At 47.0% G+C, this 18,840-nt stretch overlaps 1 long non-coding RNA gene across 1 annotated transcript in view; it reads left to right on the forward strand.

Moving 5' to 3' along the window:
- The window catches only part of LOC146357139 (uncharacterized), a 37,470-nt gene extending 19,191 nt beyond the window's left edge, over positions 1 to 18,279 (forward strand). Inside the window, exons 2-4 of the long non-coding RNA XR_014788673.1 lie at positions 8,560 to 8,746; positions 16,019 to 16,112; positions 17,463 to 18,279. This is a non-coding gene — a long non-coding RNA (uncharacterized LOC146357139). The remainder of the gene's footprint in view (positions 1 to 8,559; positions 8,747 to 16,018; positions 16,113 to 17,462) is intronic.
- The last annotated feature ends 561 nt before the right edge of the window (positions 18,280 to 18,840 follow it).

Consider the following 18,840-nt stretch of genomic DNA (forward strand, 5'->3'; position numbering starts at 1 on the left):
AGGCCAGCTGGGCTGCTGCCAGCAGGGAGGGAGGGGCAACAGAGTTAATTTTTGCTTCTCCGTCCTTTTTCTTTTTTTCATTTTTCCTCTAGACAACGCTCTGAGCTGTCTGTCTACAGTAGGTGTGCTCCCAGGGTTGGGGCCAGGGATCAAGAGGCTATCAGAAACATTGTATCCTGGCCTCTCCCCTCCCTTCCCCACTCACTGGAAAAACCCCTTGCAGACCTCTCTGACATCCTCCAAGACCACTTTTGTGACATTCAAAAGGACCTGGCACGGCTGCAAGGGGTAGTAGGAGGGACTGGATTCTGTAGTTGATTGTATCAGTGTCTATGGCCTTGGAGGGGGGACTCCAAAGAACCCTATGGTCCCTCAGATGTTCTCCCAGCACCACAGGATTGCTCTCTTGGCCATGATGCCTGCTGGGAATGCATCACTTTCCTCTCTCAGCTGTTGCTCATGTGAAATTTTGCAGGTTTCCTCTAGGATCTTGATCCTTCTCATGCCATTGCATTGTAGCTCTGTCAGTGTGCATTTGCGATGCCTGGGATTGTATGAAAAAAGTGCATACAGTGCATAGTTAAACCATGGAATTCACTACCACAAGATATAGTGATGGCCACCAGCTTGGATGGCTTTAAAAGGGGATTTGGCAAATTCGTGGAGGATAAGACTGTAAGTTGTGCCTAGCCCTGATTAGGGATGGCGGAGAATTTCTCCCCGAAACTTTGGGGGGCCGAGCGCCAACGTGTTCGGCCCCCTGAACAAGTTTCGGGGAGAAATCCTCCGAACCTCCCTGCCCCCCGCACCCCCCCCGGGACGGGACTTACCTTCGCCGAATGTCCCTCCCGGCGGCGGGTCCGTCTGGCAGTTCGGCGGGTGTTCGAGCGGGTCGGGAGTGGCAGCCGGTCTTTCGACCGGCTGCCGCCGCCGCCATTCCAATGAAAGAAAGAAAAAAAAAAAACGCCCCCTGATAGGCTACGTGATGATTCACGTAGCCTATCACGGCTAGATCTGCAAAGTCAGCTGTGATAGGCTATGTCAATCGTCACGTAGCCTATCAGGGGGTATTTTTTTTTCTTTGATTGCAATGGCGGTGGCGGCAGCCGGTCGAAAGACTGGCTGCTGCTCCCGCCCCGCTTGAACACCCGCCGAACCGCCGGCCTGACCCGCCGCCGGGAGGGACATTCAGCGAAGGTAAGTCCCGTCCCGGGGGGGGTGCGGGGTGCGGGGGGGTTCGGAGGATTTCTCCCCGAAACTTGTTCAGGGGGCCGAACACGTTGGTGCTCGTCCCCCCGAAGTTTCGGGGAGAAATTCTCCGCCAACCCTAGCATTGCCCTTATTTTCGCCGTAGTCTACGTAAATCTTTACGTAGACTACAGGGACCAAATAAGGAACACGAATGGCGGCTCCCTATGGGGGCCGCCATTAGCCGTACGCGCTTTTTTTTTTAAAGTCACCTGTGATAGGCTATGTGACGATTAACGTAGCCTATCACAGCTGACTTTGCAAATCTAGCCGTGATAGGCTACGTTAATCGTTACGTAGCCTATCACAGGGGCGTGTTTTTTTTCTTTACTTTTCTTGTAATGGCAGCGGCTACAGCCGGTCGAAAGCCCAGCTGCCGCCCCCGCCCCTGACGAAGACCTGCCGAACCGCCGCCGGGACCCGCCGCCGGGAGGGACATTCGTGAAAGGTAAGTCCCATCCCGGGGGCGGGGCGGGGGCGGGGGGGCAGAGAATTTCTCCCCGAACAACCTTCGGAGGATTGAATGCATTGGCACTCAGCCCCCCGAAGTTTCAGGGAGAAATTTTCCCCCATCCCTAATTTTGGGGGAAAAAACATGCTTGAAATTGGCATGAATTTTCATGCAGAAGCCCTGAATAAACCTCATACAGGCATGTGTTGGAATGAGCTCCAAGGCTGAATTTGAAAAACCTTGATGAGCTCAAGGTCTGCTGAATTGCACATCCCTGTTTGTTCTACTTTTTCTTTTCAAGGCAAGCCAATGCACCCATGCATCAATTTTACTCAAAATGGCATCATACTCGAAATAATTGTACTCAAAATAACAGCAAGACCGTTAGCTTGAAGCACTTGAATTGAAGCCAAGTGGCACACTGATCTTTGACCTTCTGAATGAAATAAGCTCTGTGGACCTTCCATGCAGGGTGATTGATCTTAGGAACATAGGAAGCTGCCTTATACAAAGGCAAAACATTGGTTCATCTAGCCTAGTATTGTCAACACTGATTGGCAATAGTTCTCTGGAGTTTTGGGCAGGATTCTTTCTTAGCTAGGCTGACCATATATACTGTTTTAAATGACAGTACTGTTTTTTTTCATATTTCCCAACCATCCTGGCATTTTAAGATAAATGTCAATCTTGTCCCGTTTTAATTTTTTTGTAAACAACTGAACATGTTTGTCATAAGACTCTATGCTAATCAATGCGTGCAGTAAAACTACTCGTGTGATGAAAGAGGAAGTTCCATTTACTTTATCCAGTCAGGGCCAGGCTTTTTGAGCTAGCAACGATCAGACGCCACCCCCTTGCTTGTCTGCAGTGGCAGGGAGTTCAAGAGGTGGTCGCTAAGCCCCATTCAGCATGTGGGAGCCAGGAGGTGAGTCTTACTGTTATTTCTACCACCATTCTGCCCATAGAGATTCTTTCTGCCTTACATTCAGTTTGATTCGGACTTTTCAGACTCATATTTCAGTTCAACAGGCTGTTAGCTATTTTTTTATTACAGAGAAACTCTCCGGTGGGACATTACATAACCCCGTCCCATTTTTGTCATCCCAATATCCCGTTTTTGTCTCAAGGAAATATGGTCAGCCTATTCCTAGCCCTACCTGCAGATGCCATGGATTGACCCTGGCACCTTCTGCATGCAAAGCATGTACTCTGCCACTAAGCTATGGCCCCCTCCATCCACTGAGCTGCCGGTCCTCAAAAAAACAGCAACACAAAAACTCTGTGGATGCTCCAGTGAAGCACATCTAGCTAGGGATGTACAAAAGTGACTTACTTTTCACAGATTATGTTGATGGTGGGGGGGATGCGTTCCGTCCCTCCCCCCAGAATCCTGGCTGGGGGGGAGGTGCTCCGTTCCTCCCCCCGGAATCCTCGAATGGCTGGCTGTGCTCCGCGGCAGCTCTGCGGAGCAGCCAGCCAGGCCCGGCCCGGCCCGGCCAGGCCAGAGCCATCTGCAGCCAGATTTCCGGCCGTGGAGGGCTCTGTGTAAACAAAACAAAACAAAACAAAACCGCGTACGCAAATGGCAGTGGCTACGGCCGTCGCCATTTGCGTTCCTTCTTTTTGGCTGTCTTAATCTATGTAAATATTTACGTAGACTATGACGGCGAAAATAAAGGAGAACGCAAATAGCGTAGCTGGTGCTATTTGCGTCCCTTTTTCATTCACCATTTTAGCCTACGTAAATCTTTACGTAGGCTAAAACGGCAAATCAAAAAGGGACACAAATAGCGCCCACTACGCTATTTGCGTTCCCCTTTATTTTCGCCATCATAGTCTACATTAATATTTAGGTAGACTAAGATGGCCAAAAATTAGGAACACAAATGGAGGTGGCCGTAGCTGCCGCCATTTGCGTACGCATAGGGATGTACGAAAGTCACTTACCTGTTCGCAGATTATGTTTATGGTGGGGGGGAGGCGTTCCGTCCCTCCCCCTGGAATCCTCGCCAGGGGGGGGAGAGGCGCTCCGTTCCTCCCCCCCGGAATCCTCCATGCCCGGCTGTGCTCTGAGGAGCAGCCGGCCTGGCCCAGCCAGGCCAGAGCCGTCCACAGCCAGATTTCCGGCCGCAGAGGGCTCTGGGTAAAAAAACCCCAAAACCCCGCATACGCAAATGGCGGCGGCTACGGCCACCACCATTTGCATTCCTTATTTTTCCCTCTTAATCAACGTAAATATTTATGTAGACTATATAGTAGCGGGCGCTATTTGCGTCCCTTTTTGATTCGCCGTTTTAGCCTACATAAAGTTTTACATAGGCTAAAACAGGGAATCAAAAAGGGACGCAAATAGCGCCCTGTACGCTATTTGCATTCCCCTTTATTTTTGCCATCATAGTCCATGTAAATATTTATGTAGATTAAGAGGGCAAAAATAAGGAACGCAAATGGCGGTGGCCGTAGCCGCCGCCATTTGCGTACGTGGTTTTTTTTTTTAACCCACCCAGCCATGATAGGCTATGTAAAGATTTACATAGCCTATCACGTCGTGGTTTTTTTAAAAACCTAGTCATGATAGGCTACATAAATCTTTACGTAGCCTATCACGTCTCTCTCTCTCTCTCTTTTTTTTTTTTACAGGAGTGGCCTATCATAGGCTACGTAGCGTATCATGGCTGACTGCAGGGACGCAAATGGAGGCGGCTACGGCCGCCACCATTTGTGGAGCCGGCCGGCCAGGATTCAGGGGGGGAAGGATGAAGTGCCTCCCCCCCAGCCAGAATTTCGGGGGGGAGGGATGGAGCGCCCCCCTGGCCAGAATTTCAGAGGGGAGGGACGGAGCGACTCCCCCCCACCGCGAATGTCACCCTTCGAAAAGGTAAATGACTTTCGTACATCCCTAAGCATATCCACTTAATTGGATTGTGGACTGAATTTCCCAGGAATTGATGATCAATATATGATCAGCATATAATGATATATCTTGTGATAATGGCCATTTACAGTATATTTTAATTTGCAATAACCATATTGGAATTTCATTAGTATGCAGATATCCATGAGAAGCATATGAAAATATATCTTAGAGAAGATTATCATGCAATACATTTTATAAAAGGCATAAAAAATCTTTAGGATGAATGATCTCTCTGAGAGTAATGCACACTAAAATTGTAGGAGTGGTATTTGCTCATTAATTGCATGAAGCTATTAACTGCACAAAAATCATTCTTTTCTGCATATTCATTTGTCACATAAAATCATTATCCCCTTCATAAACTTGTTAGAAATGTGAAATGGTTTTTTTTTAAAAAAAATCATTAGTTACAGAGTGTAACATTATAAACTAGTAGAGATGTTATGTTACTTCATCATTTTCAGCAGGAGAGTATGTCGGTTATGCAAAATCACTTCTGTTGATAAATAACTTTTTAAGTAGTTTTATTGTCCAATAGGCAGGCTGTTCTCTATTCAGTTTCAATAGCATTTATTATCGCTCAGACATTTTATTAGTTTTTTTTAAAGCTCTGGAATGAACTAGAACCAATATTACTCTCCCATCAAGCTGGAAATGACGCTCCTAGTTTCAGAGTGGCATTCAGAATTCAATAAGCAGAAATGTCCCTATTTGCTTGTCACTACATCAAGTATTTTCTAGTGATGGAGAAATCTGTCAGTTTTGTTTTCTCCCACATTTGAATATTTTGGTTATTTATTTATTGCATTTATATCCCACCTTTTTTCCACTTGCAAGGAACCCAAGGCGGCTTATGTTATCCTCTTCCTCTCCATTTTATCCTCACAACAACAACCCTGTGAGGTAGATTGGGCTGAGAGTCTATGACTGGCCCAAAGTCATCCAGTGAGCTTCCATGACCTAGTGGGGACTAGAACTCGGATCTCCCAGCTCCCAGTCCAACACTCTTACCACTACACCACACTGGGTATCATGTATATATCAATCAATCTCAAAGTTTATTGTACTAGCCAAAAGACATGACAAATATATTGGGGGGGGGGTTTTAATATATAAAAAACAAGTTCTTCCTGTCTCATTTATGGAGACATTTGCAAATTTTGGTAAGTTCTTATAAAAACAACCCCCCCACACACACACAAAAAATGACCAATGTAATTCTCACCCCTCCCTAGTGGTATGTTCACTAACACCCTCCCCCCTTTTGCTTTGCATATATTTGGTTAAATCCAAAGCTATGCTAGCAGAATTCTGCTAGCGCAATGGGACTTTCCCCCTTTCTCTCTCTTCCCCCAGGCAGTCCTCCACACTGCCTAAAATCTTCTCTGGAAGGTTTCCCAGCTCTCCAGAGCAGATTTTGTGGGTGCACAGAGGGCTATAGTGGGAGGGAGAATCTCTCTCCCCCCCCCCCCCGCTGATGGAATCAGTTCCATCAGTGGAGTTACAGCACTGGATCCAACTCAATGTCATGAGGTAACATTCTTGGAGAATTACAAGATTTTACTTTGACAGACTTATCAGGCACTCCATATGCAAAGAGGCATCCATTGATGTCTCACGTATGCAAAGCTTCTCCATTCACTTCAGCACCATTTTTTGTTGTTGATGTTGCAGGGGGGTGCGGACTTTGACATGAAATGTATACCATACTGGGAGCAGCATTGTACATGCAGTGGTGAGGAAACAAATTCACACATGCAGCCAAGAAATCCCATTAGGAGGAGGAGACAGCCTTCTGCTCTTTTGTATCCCTCTTCTCAATGCATACTAAGAAGGCAAGGAGGCTTCACATTTTGAAACATATGTGATGCAAAACCAAGGGAAGGTCTTGAAAGCTACCAAATAAACCTGCCATATTCCTCTAGTGCCATCCAAATTATGTAGAGAAGTTTCTGAATTTGTCTAGCTCAGGGGTCTCAGCAGGGAACTCTTCCATCTGCCCAATCTGCTTGTTTGTGATTATGAGTTGTTGTGGTTTTAAATTGGTTGTAATTGTTTTATTGTTTTATATAAATGTTTCAGTAATTACGTATTTTAATTGCATTTTAATGCATATCATAATGTATTTTAATTTTTTAATTTTCATGTAAACCACTTAGGAATATTTTAAAATATGGATAACAAATATAAATCTATTAAATAAAAGAAAAGAAATGAAATGAAATCTAATCTAATCATGAGCCATGCGAAAAGCAGGTTGTTTGTTTCATTGCTCGATAAGAACTTCCCAGATTTGCAAATTTATTCAAAAACAAGAGGGAAAGAGCTTGAGATTAACAAAATTCAAATGTGGGAGAAAGCGAAACTGATGGATTCATCCATCCCTCTCACTGACTGCACTGGGGACAGGGTGAGGGAGAGAGACAGCAAGATCCCCCTCTCCACACATTCACCATATATGCTTCAGAAGGTGTGAAGAGGGCTTCTGTTAGGGCTGTGCACCGCTTTGGCCCGAGGCCTAAACCCCGAGTTGAAGCGGGCTGGTTCGGGTCACTTTGTGCCCCTTCCGAGGTGAAGCAGAGGGGGCACAAAGTGACCCAGATTGGGTCATGGCTCACCGCAGCACTCAGTGCACTTCGGAGCTTCGGCCTCTGGGCCAGCCCCCCCGTCCCAGCCCCCCCAGCCCCTCCAGGTCCTTACCTGAGCTGCTTCCACCACCTTCTCCTCATCGTGCCACTGCCTTCTCCACCTTCTCTGCCGCTGCTCCACTGCTTCCTTCTCTGTCACTGCCTTTGCCCCCGCTGTGCTGCCAGCACGGTGTCTTTGCCACTGTTGTCTTCGCTATCGCAGCCGCTACTGCCTGTCACATCACTCCTGCTTTCACTGCTGCCTCTTCACCGCCAGCTCCTGAGGCCTGGATGCACAACAAATTTTCTTGCAGGGAGTTGCCATTTTTAAAATGGCACTGGAACTTCCAGGAGGTTGCTATTTTAAAAATGGTGAGTCCCTGCAAGAAGAGGAGTCGCCATGTGTCCAGGCCTCAGGAGATGGCAGCAGCGGCGAAGACAGCAGCAGAGGCGGCGGTGAAGACAGCAGCAGCGGTGGCAGTGGTGAAGACAGCAGCAGTGGTGGTGAAGGTGGTGAAGGCAAGAGTGCAGCGATGGAGAAGGTAACGGCTGTGGCGGCAGCAGAGGAGGAGGAAGCCCAGGTAAGGAGCTGGGGTGTTGCATGGGGGCATCAGGGGGGGGGGACCTGAAGCAGGGTTTGCCATCCAAACCCTGCTTTGGGTTTGGGGCTGAGGCAGGTAAGGGGCTCCTCAAATCTGCCCGAGCCAGATCAGACCCACCTCAGAAGCCACAAAGTGGCTTCCGAGTAGGATCAAGGAGTCCCTGCACAGCCCTAGCTTTTGTTACCAACGCTAAAAAGTGAAGCATAATCAGCTCACTTTGAATCATAGCATAATAGTGGAACAGTAGGGTTGGAAGGGGCCTATAAGACCACTGAGTCCAACCTAATGGTGGTACTGCCGTAGGCTGATACACAAGGCTCATTCTGACCAACAGACTCATTTTTTCTAGAGCTGTGCACAAATATCCTCTCAAAATTCTCTAGCCTATTTGCAGGCAGAGAAACTGGGCGGGGGGGATTTCACTGAATTTCTCCTAGGGGAGGAGAGAAGTCTCCAACAATTCCTCACAGATAGGGCTCACTATTGGCAGGGGTGGTGGCACAGGTTCTTTCTTTGTTCCTAAGGGTTTTTGGTTTACTGCACTGCTTCTGTAGGCGGCAACAGCATCAACTGTGTTGAGGTTTCCACTTTTTTGAGGCAGAATTTTGAATGTCTTTTGGTGGTATTTTTGAGCTCACCTAATCACTGTGAGGTGGCCGAGGGTGCTCTGTATTTTTTTCTTTCTCTATTACACATCTTTCCATTGCTTTGCAGCCTCCAAGACCGCCTGCATTTCCTGAACTGAAAATGCCCCATGGGAGGAATTTCCTCATGATGTCTTCCTCACAATGGCTTTAATTGAAATGCAGGAGGCTGAGGAGGCTGCCGGCTGCCAGAGAGATGACTGTACAATGACAGACAGGACACTCCTGCACGCTCCTCAACCGCCTCCTAAAGTAAGGTAAGCACAAGAACCCCAAACCCAGCCCATGAGAATTTCTCCGAAATTTCTCCTCCTTTGAATTTCTTTTTGAAAGCAACTGCTTTTCTATCAAATGGAATGAGAATGGTCATTCCAAAAAAATGTGGGAGAAATTTTCAGTACAGCACTAATTTCCCCCTCAATTGAATCTAGTGCTTTAAAAAGAAGTGGCTGCAAAGCACCTTGTCTCAACAGGCTCAAAGTATTGCTTGGATATGTACATAACTTTACTCTCCACATGCAAGTGCAGGCTTTCAGTTCTTTGCAAATCGCTATCAAGTCATCCCCGAATAGGTGAAATGGCTCTTCAGTGAGGGGGAGACTGAGCTGGGCCTTTTCAGAGTATCCTCTCACAGCAGACAACAGAGAAATCAATAAGTCTTGCCCAAGTTATTAAAAAAAAGTGCTGCAGTTGCCTAGATCATTACATAGCAAACTAATACCGTATTTTCCACAGAGGCATGTTCTAGAGAAAAATGCAAGCAGCTCATTTCAAGTGAATGCAGAGCTCCCCAACTCATTTCCTCAGCGAGATGTGTTCGTAAGTGTCCAGCGGCCCCACTGTTGAGAGAGAGAGAGAAGAGAACTCCTCAAGCAGTCTGAAAAGTTTTTATATGTATGTCTTCAGTCTCTATATCCTAAGATGGATGATAAGAGCATCTGAAGTTGAAAATCGTAGACTGAACCTGAAAGTATGGACCTTGATCCTTTCAAAATATTCAGGAATGCTGGCAGAAAATAAGGGGTCAACGCTGATATGATGGGCAGTCTGATCTTAACTATGTTTGCTCAGAAGCAAGTCTCACTGATTTCAGTGGGACTTACTTCCACCAGTCAGCTGGCTTAGGAATATGGCCTAAGGTTGTTGTAAAAATGAACACATGACAAACAGAAGTAGCACTAGCTCTGCTTCTACAGGCAGGTCAACATACTCACTTACGGGTCAGTTTTTCATTTTTCTGTTTTTTAAAATAGACATATTTCTTTCTTTCTTCACAGTTCTTATGCCCTGCCCTTCCTCCAAAGCAGGAGCACAAAGCTGCTTACAAATAGTGATAACACAAACACCAATTAAACAATAATACTATTCTGTGATTACAATAAAACATGACAATAATAATTTCTCAGAGAGGCACAGAAACCAGCAAGTCAGGAGCTAAATGCTTGTGTAAACAAGCAAGGAGTCAAATGCTTGTCAAAGCAACAACAGAAAAGGTCTTTTACTTACATCTTAAAATATTCACAGTGGGGGCTAATCACCCCTCTCCTGGGAGATGGTTTCAAAGATGAGGGCTCCACTCCTGAGAATGCCTTATTTCATATCCCCACATCATGTCATTTAGGGCCTCACCTGATTTAGGGCAATGGCAAGGCATCTCCTGCATATCTAAGGGCCGTAGCTGGCTGGTAATGGGGAAGCACTCCAAAGGGGTTTGTACAGGCATTGGAAACCTCAAGATTGGATTACTGCCCTTAAGGCTGCTCTGGAAGCTGGAGCTAGCGCAGAATGCAGCAGCTCAGCTGTTTTCGGGAGCTGCCCCTTTTCAGTGTGTAACTCCTCTGTTGAAAGAACTGCACTGGCTGCCTATCCGCTACCGGGCCAGGTGTAAGGTTTTGCCACTAGTGTATAAAGTTCTAAACAACTTGGGACTGGGATTCTTGAGAGCGCCTTCTAGGGTTGGCGGAGAATTTCTCCCCGAAACTTCGGGGGGCCGAGCGCCAACGTGTTCGGCCCCCCGAAGATGTTTCGGGAGAAATTCTCCGCACCCCCCCACCCCCCGAACCCCCCCCGGGACGGGACTTACCTTTCCCGAATGTCCCTCCCGGCGGCGGGTCCCGGCGGCGGTTCGTCGGGTCTTCGTCAGGGGTGGGGGCGGCAGCCAATCTTTCGACCGGCTGCTGCCACCGCCATTCCAATAAAAGTAAAAAAAAAAAAAAACGCCCCCGTGATAGGCTACGTGACGATTAACATAGCCTATCACGGCTAGATTTGCAAAGTCAGCCATGATAGGTTACGTAAATTGTCACGTAGCCTATCACGGGTGACTTTAAAAAAAAAGAAAAAAAGCGCGTACGGGTAATGGCAGCCCCCGTAGGGAGACGCCATTCACGTTCCTTATTTGGTCACTGTAGTCTACGTAAAGATTATGTAGACTACGGTGAAAATAAGGGCAATGCTATTTGCGTTGCCCTTATTTTCGCCTTAGTCTACGTAAAGATTTACGTAGACTACAGCGACCAAATAAGGAATGCGAATGGCGGCTCCCTATGGGGGCCACCATTTGCGTACGTGCTTTTTTTTTTGTTAAGTTACCCGTGATAGGCTACGTGACGATTTATGTAGCCTATCACAGCTGACTTTGCAGATCTAGCCATGATAGGCTACGTTAATCGTCACGTAGCCTATCATGGGGGCATTTTTTTTTAACTTTTTATTTCACGGCCGGGCGAGGCGGGAAGCCTCCTCCCTTGCCTGAATTTCGGCCGGGCGAGGCGGGAAGCCTCCCCCCCCAGCCTGAACCTTGGGGGAAGAGCAGTGAAGCGCCTCCCCCCCACCGTGAAAAGCTGCGAGACCAGGTAAGTGGCTTTCGTGCACTCCTAGCGCCTTCTCCCTTATCAACCTGCCTGATCACTGAGATAATCAGATTGGATGCTCCAGGTGGTTCCACATGGACCTATGGCCTAACTGGACTCCACCTTGAGTACCACCTATGATGGATGCCACCATCACAGGCTCTCCTGGGGGGAACGCAGGAGCGGGCCTTCTCAGTGGCTGCCCCAAGGCTCTGGAATTCCCTTCCCAGGGAGGCGAGAGTGGCACTCTCCTTGGTATGTTTCTGCAGGCAGGCAAAAACATTTTTGTTCTGGCAGGCTTTGGGGGATAGATAGTCTGGACCTGTGAAAATATGATGGATTGGTACTATTGTTTATATTGTTGTTGTCTTTTCAAATTCTGGTATTTTATACAATTCTAATATTATTGATGATTTAATTATATGTTTAACTTTTGTATATTTCTGTTTATATGTTTTAACTGTACAAGTTTTTAGTGTTGTAAATCCGCCTTGAGTCTCAGTATTGGGAGAAAGGCGGGAAATAACAACAACAACAACGTCAATAATGAGCTTTCAGTGTGGTGGCTCTCTTTTTGTGGAACTCCCTGTCTCTGGAGGTCAGTCAGGCATCAACATTGTGTTGTTTTCAGTGCCTGCTGAAGACATCTTTACTTCAAGAGCCTTCCTTGATTGACCGGCCACTGTTTTCATTTGTATTCTGCTTTGTTTTTTTATTAGTTTTAATATGTTGTTTTATTTTTTTATATGTTTTAATATGGTGTTTCTGTTGTTTTTATCTTTTATTGTTTGCAGCTCTGGAATCTATTTAGATGTGGAGCAGTATATAAGGCTGTAATCCTATGGGCTGTGCCTGGGTACCCGTAAGCCCCCAAACTCAAGAGGCTTACAAGTATCCTATGCAGAGAGGGAGGTGCCTCATGCCGCCCATCCTGCGTTTTAGCTAGATGGGCGATTTCATCTGTCTAGCAAAGCCTCCAAGGAGGCAGGGAGAAGGAAGGAGGCTGGGGTGGTAAGAGGGAAAGGAGTAAGCCAGCTGCCCTGGCATCCTCCCCTCGCCACCCCCAGGAATGTCTCCTTTCCACCATGTCCATGATCCGTTTACTGAGTGCAGAGAGGCAGCTGGTGTGGTTCTCTCTGCCTTGGCTATGAGAGGGAGTGGGAGGGGGTGGGAGCACGGTTTCCCTAGACACTGTCTAGGGAACATAGGATTGCTCCCTCCCTGTTGTAAATAAAAAATAAAATAAATAAATGCTAATAGCAGGACCTTAAATTGGGTTCAGTAGCTCACTGGAAGCCAGTGCAGTGCTTTCAGGATAGGTGTAATAGGATCCCTATTAGCAGTTCCTCTCAGCAGCCAGGCTGCAGCATTCTGAACCAGCTGCAGCTTCTGGCCCACAGCCACACCACCCTGAAAGCACCTGATCCTGTCTAATCTCAGAAGTTAAGCAGGGTTGGGCCTGGTTAGTACTTGGATGGGAGCTAGGGATGTACGAATGTCCCCTTACCTGCCGTCCGTAGGGATGTCCCCTTACCTGCCGTCTGCGGGGGGTCCGCTGGGGGGGAGAAGCTATCCGTTCCTCCCCCTGGAATCCTTGATGGGGACGGGGAGGCGATCCGTTCCTCCCCCCCAGAATCTGCCCAGGCCGGCTCCGCATCGAACCTGCAAAATATATGCGTAGCCTATCACGGCCAAAAGCAGGGACGCAAATGGCGTAGCAGATGCCATTTGCGGCCGTAATGCTGGTCCCCTGATCATCTTTGTTGCCCTCCTCTGAACCTCTCCAGTTTGTTCTTAGATCAGCTTAGATCAGCTAAGCATGTGGCAAACCAGACTCCATAAGAAGGGCACAAAGGTGGTGCTGATGTGAACATCACTGGAAGCAAGGAAGAGCAGAAAAAGCACCTCTTTTATCCCTTCTCAGGGCATCTCTATACCAGCCTAAAATCCTGCATTTAAAGCGGGGCTTTCTGCTTCCATTTTAAATGCAAGATCACAACTGACTCCCTTTACATGCGCTTCCTTTCCCCTCTCCCTTCCCCCTCCTTCTCCCCGTATCTGAGTCTGCCATTATCTTTCATTGATCTCGCTCCTCTTCCTGCCGCTTTAACTCTTTTCATGGAGGAAACTGAAGCAGAACACAAGGGGATAATTTGATAACTCATTGTCTGCAATCTATTTAAAAAACGGAGCAAAGGGCATTTAGTGCAGGAGATGCCCTGGAGGGTCATGGCAGGGTCACAGCTAGGAGTGCACGAAAGCCACTTACCTGGTCTTGCAGCTTTTCGCGGTGGGGGGGAGACGCTTCGCTGCTCTCCCCCCGAAGTTCAGGCCGGGGGGGGAGGCTTCCCGCCTCGCCCGGCTGAAATTCAGGCCGGGGGGGAGGCTTCCCGCCTCGCCCGGCCGAAATTCAGGCCGGGGAGGAGGCGCCTCGCCTCGCCCAGCCACGAAATAAAAAGTTAAAAAAAAAACCGCCCCCGTGATAGGCTACGTGACGATTAACGTAGCCTATCACGGCTAGATCTGCAAAGTCAGCCATGATAGGCTACGTAAATCGTCACGTAGCCTATCATGGGTGACTTAAAAAAAAAAAAAGCGCGTACGCAAATGGCAGCCCCCATAGGGAGCCCTTATTTTCGCCGTAGTCTACCTAATCTTTACGTAGACTACAGTGACCAAATAAGTAACGTGAATGGCGGCTCCCTATGGGGGCCGCCATTAGCCGTACGCGCTTTTTTTTTTTTCAAGTCACCTGTGATAGGCTACGTGACGATTTACGTAGCCTATCACGGCTGACTTTGCAAATCTAGCCATGATAGGCTACGTTAATCGTCACGTAGCCTATCACGGGGGCGTTTTTTTTTTTTTTTACTTTTATTGGAATGGCGGCGGCGGCAGCCGGTCGAAAGATCGGCTACCGCCCCCGCCCCTGACAAAGACCTGACAAACCGCCGCTGGGACCCGCCGCTGGGAGGGACATTCGGGAAAGGTAAGTCCTGTCCTGGGGCGGGGGTGCGGGGTGTGTGTGTATGCAGAGAATTTCTCCCCGAAACTTCTTCGGGGGGCCGAACACGTTGGCGCTCGGCCCCCCGAAGTTTCAGGGAGAAATTCTCCGCCAACCCTAGTCACAGCATCATGTAAAGAGCCCGCACACTTCCATGAAGGAGCAATCTTGATTGCACGATAAAAGCTCAGTGTGAAGGAGCCCTCAGTCTGAACAGCCAGAAATTATGCTTTTACTGCTCCCCACTAAAAACATAAGCAAATTTCCCCCCAAATATGTAAACTGAAACAAACAAAGACAGACAAGATAGTATCATTTATAGAAGTACCAAACCCCTAGCCCCTGTCTTTTTCTTTTTGTCTTCCTTTAGCTGAGCTAATACTGAAGTTGCTGGGTACTTATCAGAATCCGCCTCTTTTTAGCTAAGAGCACAAAGCATTAAGACAACAATTATGATCCATATGAAAACAACAATAAGGCCATTGTGCTACACCAGAGCATTTCAAATAGACCTGCTAACTCTTGTTTAGCTGCTTTGGGACATGAAGGATATGTAATAGTTCTCTCTCCTGCATGAAAAGACACTTATCTTCTGCTTATGAAATTCACAGGATAATAGTCATTGAAAAATATTTTCCCATCATGAGTTCCACTCCATTTAGTACAATCTGTTGTTGTTTTATGATGGAGCAAATCAGAGTCAGAATGGAGCTGAAAGTTGAAAAGGACCCCTAGATTGCTAGGCGCTCAATGATAAGAACAACAACACCAACAACTAATCCTGGGGATGAGTGTTACATTTTCAGTATGGCAACAGTACAGGAGGTGTTGGGGATGGGGTCAGCGGCATGTCTGTTCACCTCCCCCAAAATCTTGCTTTCTCCCAAGAGGATGATGCCCTTGTAGATGCACTAGGGATGTACGAAAGTCACTTACCTGTTCACAGATTATGTTGATGGTGGGGGGGGCGTTCCGTCCCTCCCCCTGGAATCCTCGCTGGGGGGGGGAGGCACTCCGTTCCTCCCCCCCGGAATCCTCCGAGGCCGGCTGTGCTTCGTGGCAGCTCTGCGGAGCAGCTGGCTAGGCCCGGCCAGGCCAGAGCCGTCCGCAGCTGGATTTCCGGCCGCGGAGGGCTCTGGGTAAAAAACAACAACAAAAACCGTGTACACAAATGGCGGCTACGGCCGCCACCATTTGCGTTCCTTATTTTTGCCCTCTTAATCTACGTAAATATTTACATAGACTATGACGGCAAAAATCAAGGGGAACGCAAATAGCGTAGTGGGCGCTGTTTGCGTCCCTTTTTGATTCCCCGTTTTAGCCTACGTAAATATTTACGTAGGTGAAAACGGGGAATCAAAAAGGGACGCAAATTGCGCCTGCTACGCTATTTGCATTCCCCTTGATTTTTGCCGTCATAGTCTACGTAAATATTTACGTAGATTAAGAGGGCAAAAATAAGGAACGCAAAAGGTGGCGGCCGTAGCCGCCACCATTTGCGTACGCATTTTTTTTTTTTAACCCACCCAGCCATGATAGGCTATGTAAAGATTAACGTAGCCTATCACATCGTGTTTTTTTAAAAAAACCCTAGTCATGATAGGCTACGTAAATCTTTACGTAGCCTATCACATCTTTCTTTTTCTTTCTTTTCTTTTCTTTTTTTTTATCAGAGTGGAAATGGCAGCAGTGGCAGCCGGTCGGAAGACTGGCTGCCGCCGCTGGAGCCGCCGCCGGAGCCACTGCCGCCCGGAAGATCCGCCCCAAGTGAGTCTCGTCCCGGGGGGGATCCACGGTGGGGTGGGGGGTGGCATGCTGTTCCACCATGGAGTTCGGGGGTCCATGATCCGTGATCCGTGATCTGTGGCGGAATTCTCTGCCATCCCTAAGATGGACAGAGGAGAGGTTACTATAGCTTCATGAATGAAGAACACTCCATATTTCCCCACAGGGTTATAGAGGGGAAGAGCTGTAGTGTCCTGGAAGACCAAATGTTTTGCATGCAAAGGGTCTCAGGTTCAATCCATAGCATCTCCAGAGAGCTCTAGAAATAATCCTTTGATAAACCTGCTAGCCAATGCAGAGTTAGATAGAACAATGGAATGACTTGGTATAAAGCAGCTTCCTATGTTTGGGGCTTGGATCTCTTTTTAAAAGAAATCGTGCAGTTCAAGTTTATTCATATTTACTCAGACGCAAGTGCCATTGTGTTCTGTGCTGCTGATTCCTTTGTAAGTGGTTGCTGTTGTTGTTTTAGATGGGAGCCTTAGTATTTTAAATGCAATTTACTCAATCTTCTTTGAAGTTATCATCTAAGTTCTGTATTCTTTGCAGGAGCTTCAGCTAATGTAAATGGCTTTCTAATGCTGGTACGGCTGAATGCCCAAATGCCATATCTATGCATGCTGTGGAAGCAGTGATAAACATGATATATTTTTATTGCTCTGAATGTTCTACATGTTAATAAGATATTTGTTAAACTATAAGGGAGCTTGGCAAAAAGGCTATCTGACTTCAAAGTCAGGCTTCTAGGACTTCCAACCCAGCCCCATTTCATAAGCATCAATTGCTTCTGATAAAATTAGGCACACAACAGTAAAGGTTGTGCCATGTCTGGTGTTTTAATGGTGTTAACTGTCTACAATCTCCCAAACAACTCTAAGTCAGCACCTCTTCAGTGAATCATGTTCAGTGAAGTGGTTTGTGATTCTAATCATCCTCAACAATCTTGCTCTGTTCACAACTTGATGTACAGACAGAAGGCGTACGATTTGTTCAAATTTCCAATGGAAATTGTAGGCAGTTCCATTTGATGCCTGCAGTCCAAAAGGCAAACAAATGAGACAGGGGATGAAGTGGCTGGGCTGGAAGCATTGATGAAGTTGGAGGATGCCTGGAACACCAAAATCCAGACATTCGGTCCATTCAACCCATGGCCATGGGGACAGACTCACAGAGTGTAAGTATAATCTTCAGCCCTGAATAATCATTCTGTTGGTTGACACATGCATGTTCATTACCTACAGCATCAAATGGTGGTACGCACATGTGAATGAGCATAGAATGAATGCCACAGATAGAACATTCACCTTGTTGTTGTTGTTGTTGTTTATTCAGTCAGTTGCTTCCGAGTCTTCGTGACTTCATGGACCAGCCCACGCCAGAGCTTCCTGTCTGCCGTCGCCACCCCCAGCTCCCCCAAGGTCGAGCCCGTCACCTCCAGAATATCATCCATCCACCTTGCCCTTGGTCGGCCCCTCTTCCTTTTGCCTTCCACTTTCCCTAGCATCAGCATCTTCTCCAGGGGATCCTGTCTTTTCATGATGTGGCCAAAGTACTTCAGTTTTGCCTTTAATATCCTTCCCTCAAGTGAGCAGTCTGGCTTTATTTCCTGGAGTATGGACTGGTTTGATCTTCTTGCAGTCCAAGGTACTCTCAGAATTTTCCTCCAGCACCACAGTTCAAAAGCATCTATCTTCCTTCGCTCAGCCTTCCTTATGGTCCAGCTCTCGCAGCCATAGGTTATCTCTGGGTGTACCAGTCCAGAATTATGACATTGGGAAACATATATGTGGAGAGGTCAGTTGTGGAGAGGCCAAACCAAACCGTCCAAATGTAAAGAACTTTGACAAAGCAGCACTGGTATAAACACAAGTGAACTTCTAATGGGTGAGTAAGGTTCACTTTACCCCTTTCCTTCTTTCAGGCTGAATAAAACCAGTCTAGCTGCTGAAGCAACAAAACAACTCTACACACACACACACACACACACACACACCACTTTACTACCCAAGAAGATGAAGACAGTCTGACACCAGACAAAGCTTCCCTCCCTTGAATTGCTCATATTTACATAATGATTCCAACATACATTAAGTTAGTTGAGGGTCAGTGCACTAACCCCACTAATGTATCTAGCACTTATGTTAGTGTCAAAAGCAAAAAAGAAAAAAGAAAAAAAAGAAAAAGAAACCAAACAGATTTTAATTCAATTACAGTTCATTTCTGGAGAGGAAAAAAACAAAACAAAACCCTGTCTGTCTTTTGAAGGTCAAACTGGCCAGATAGGAGATGCACATTTTAACATTTTTAATGCACTGATGGAGGAACCAACCTTGATGTCAAGACTTAGTGAGGTTTCTTTCAAAACTGGTTTTTATGAAGCATTAACTCCATAAAAACCAGTTTTGATAACATGATTTCACATTTTACCCATGGAAAAAGTGGTGGTCTTCCCCAAAAGCACCTGTGGAGGTTTGAGGCCTACAGAGGCAAAAGGAAAAAAATAAGAAAAAAAGGTAAGGCTTAGAGGCCTGGAGTTTTTTATTGGGAGGGGGTATCCCTGAGAGGAGTATTTTCATTTCCCTGGTGAAGTTTCAGTTTCATTTCTCCAGTTAAATTTCATTGAAACAGGGCTGAAACAGTACTTCCAGTTTTGAGGGAGGAGGGTATATAAAGAAAGAGTAGATCTGGGGAGACCAGAGCCTGAAGAAGG

Source organism: Heloderma suspectum, chromosome 1 (assembly GCF_057233095.1).
Source record: "Heloderma suspectum isolate Gila_16-S chromosome 1, 16-S_ref, whole genome shotgun sequence".
Lineage (NCBI taxonomy): Eukaryota > Metazoa > Chordata > Lepidosauria > Squamata > Helodermatidae > Heloderma > Heloderma suspectum.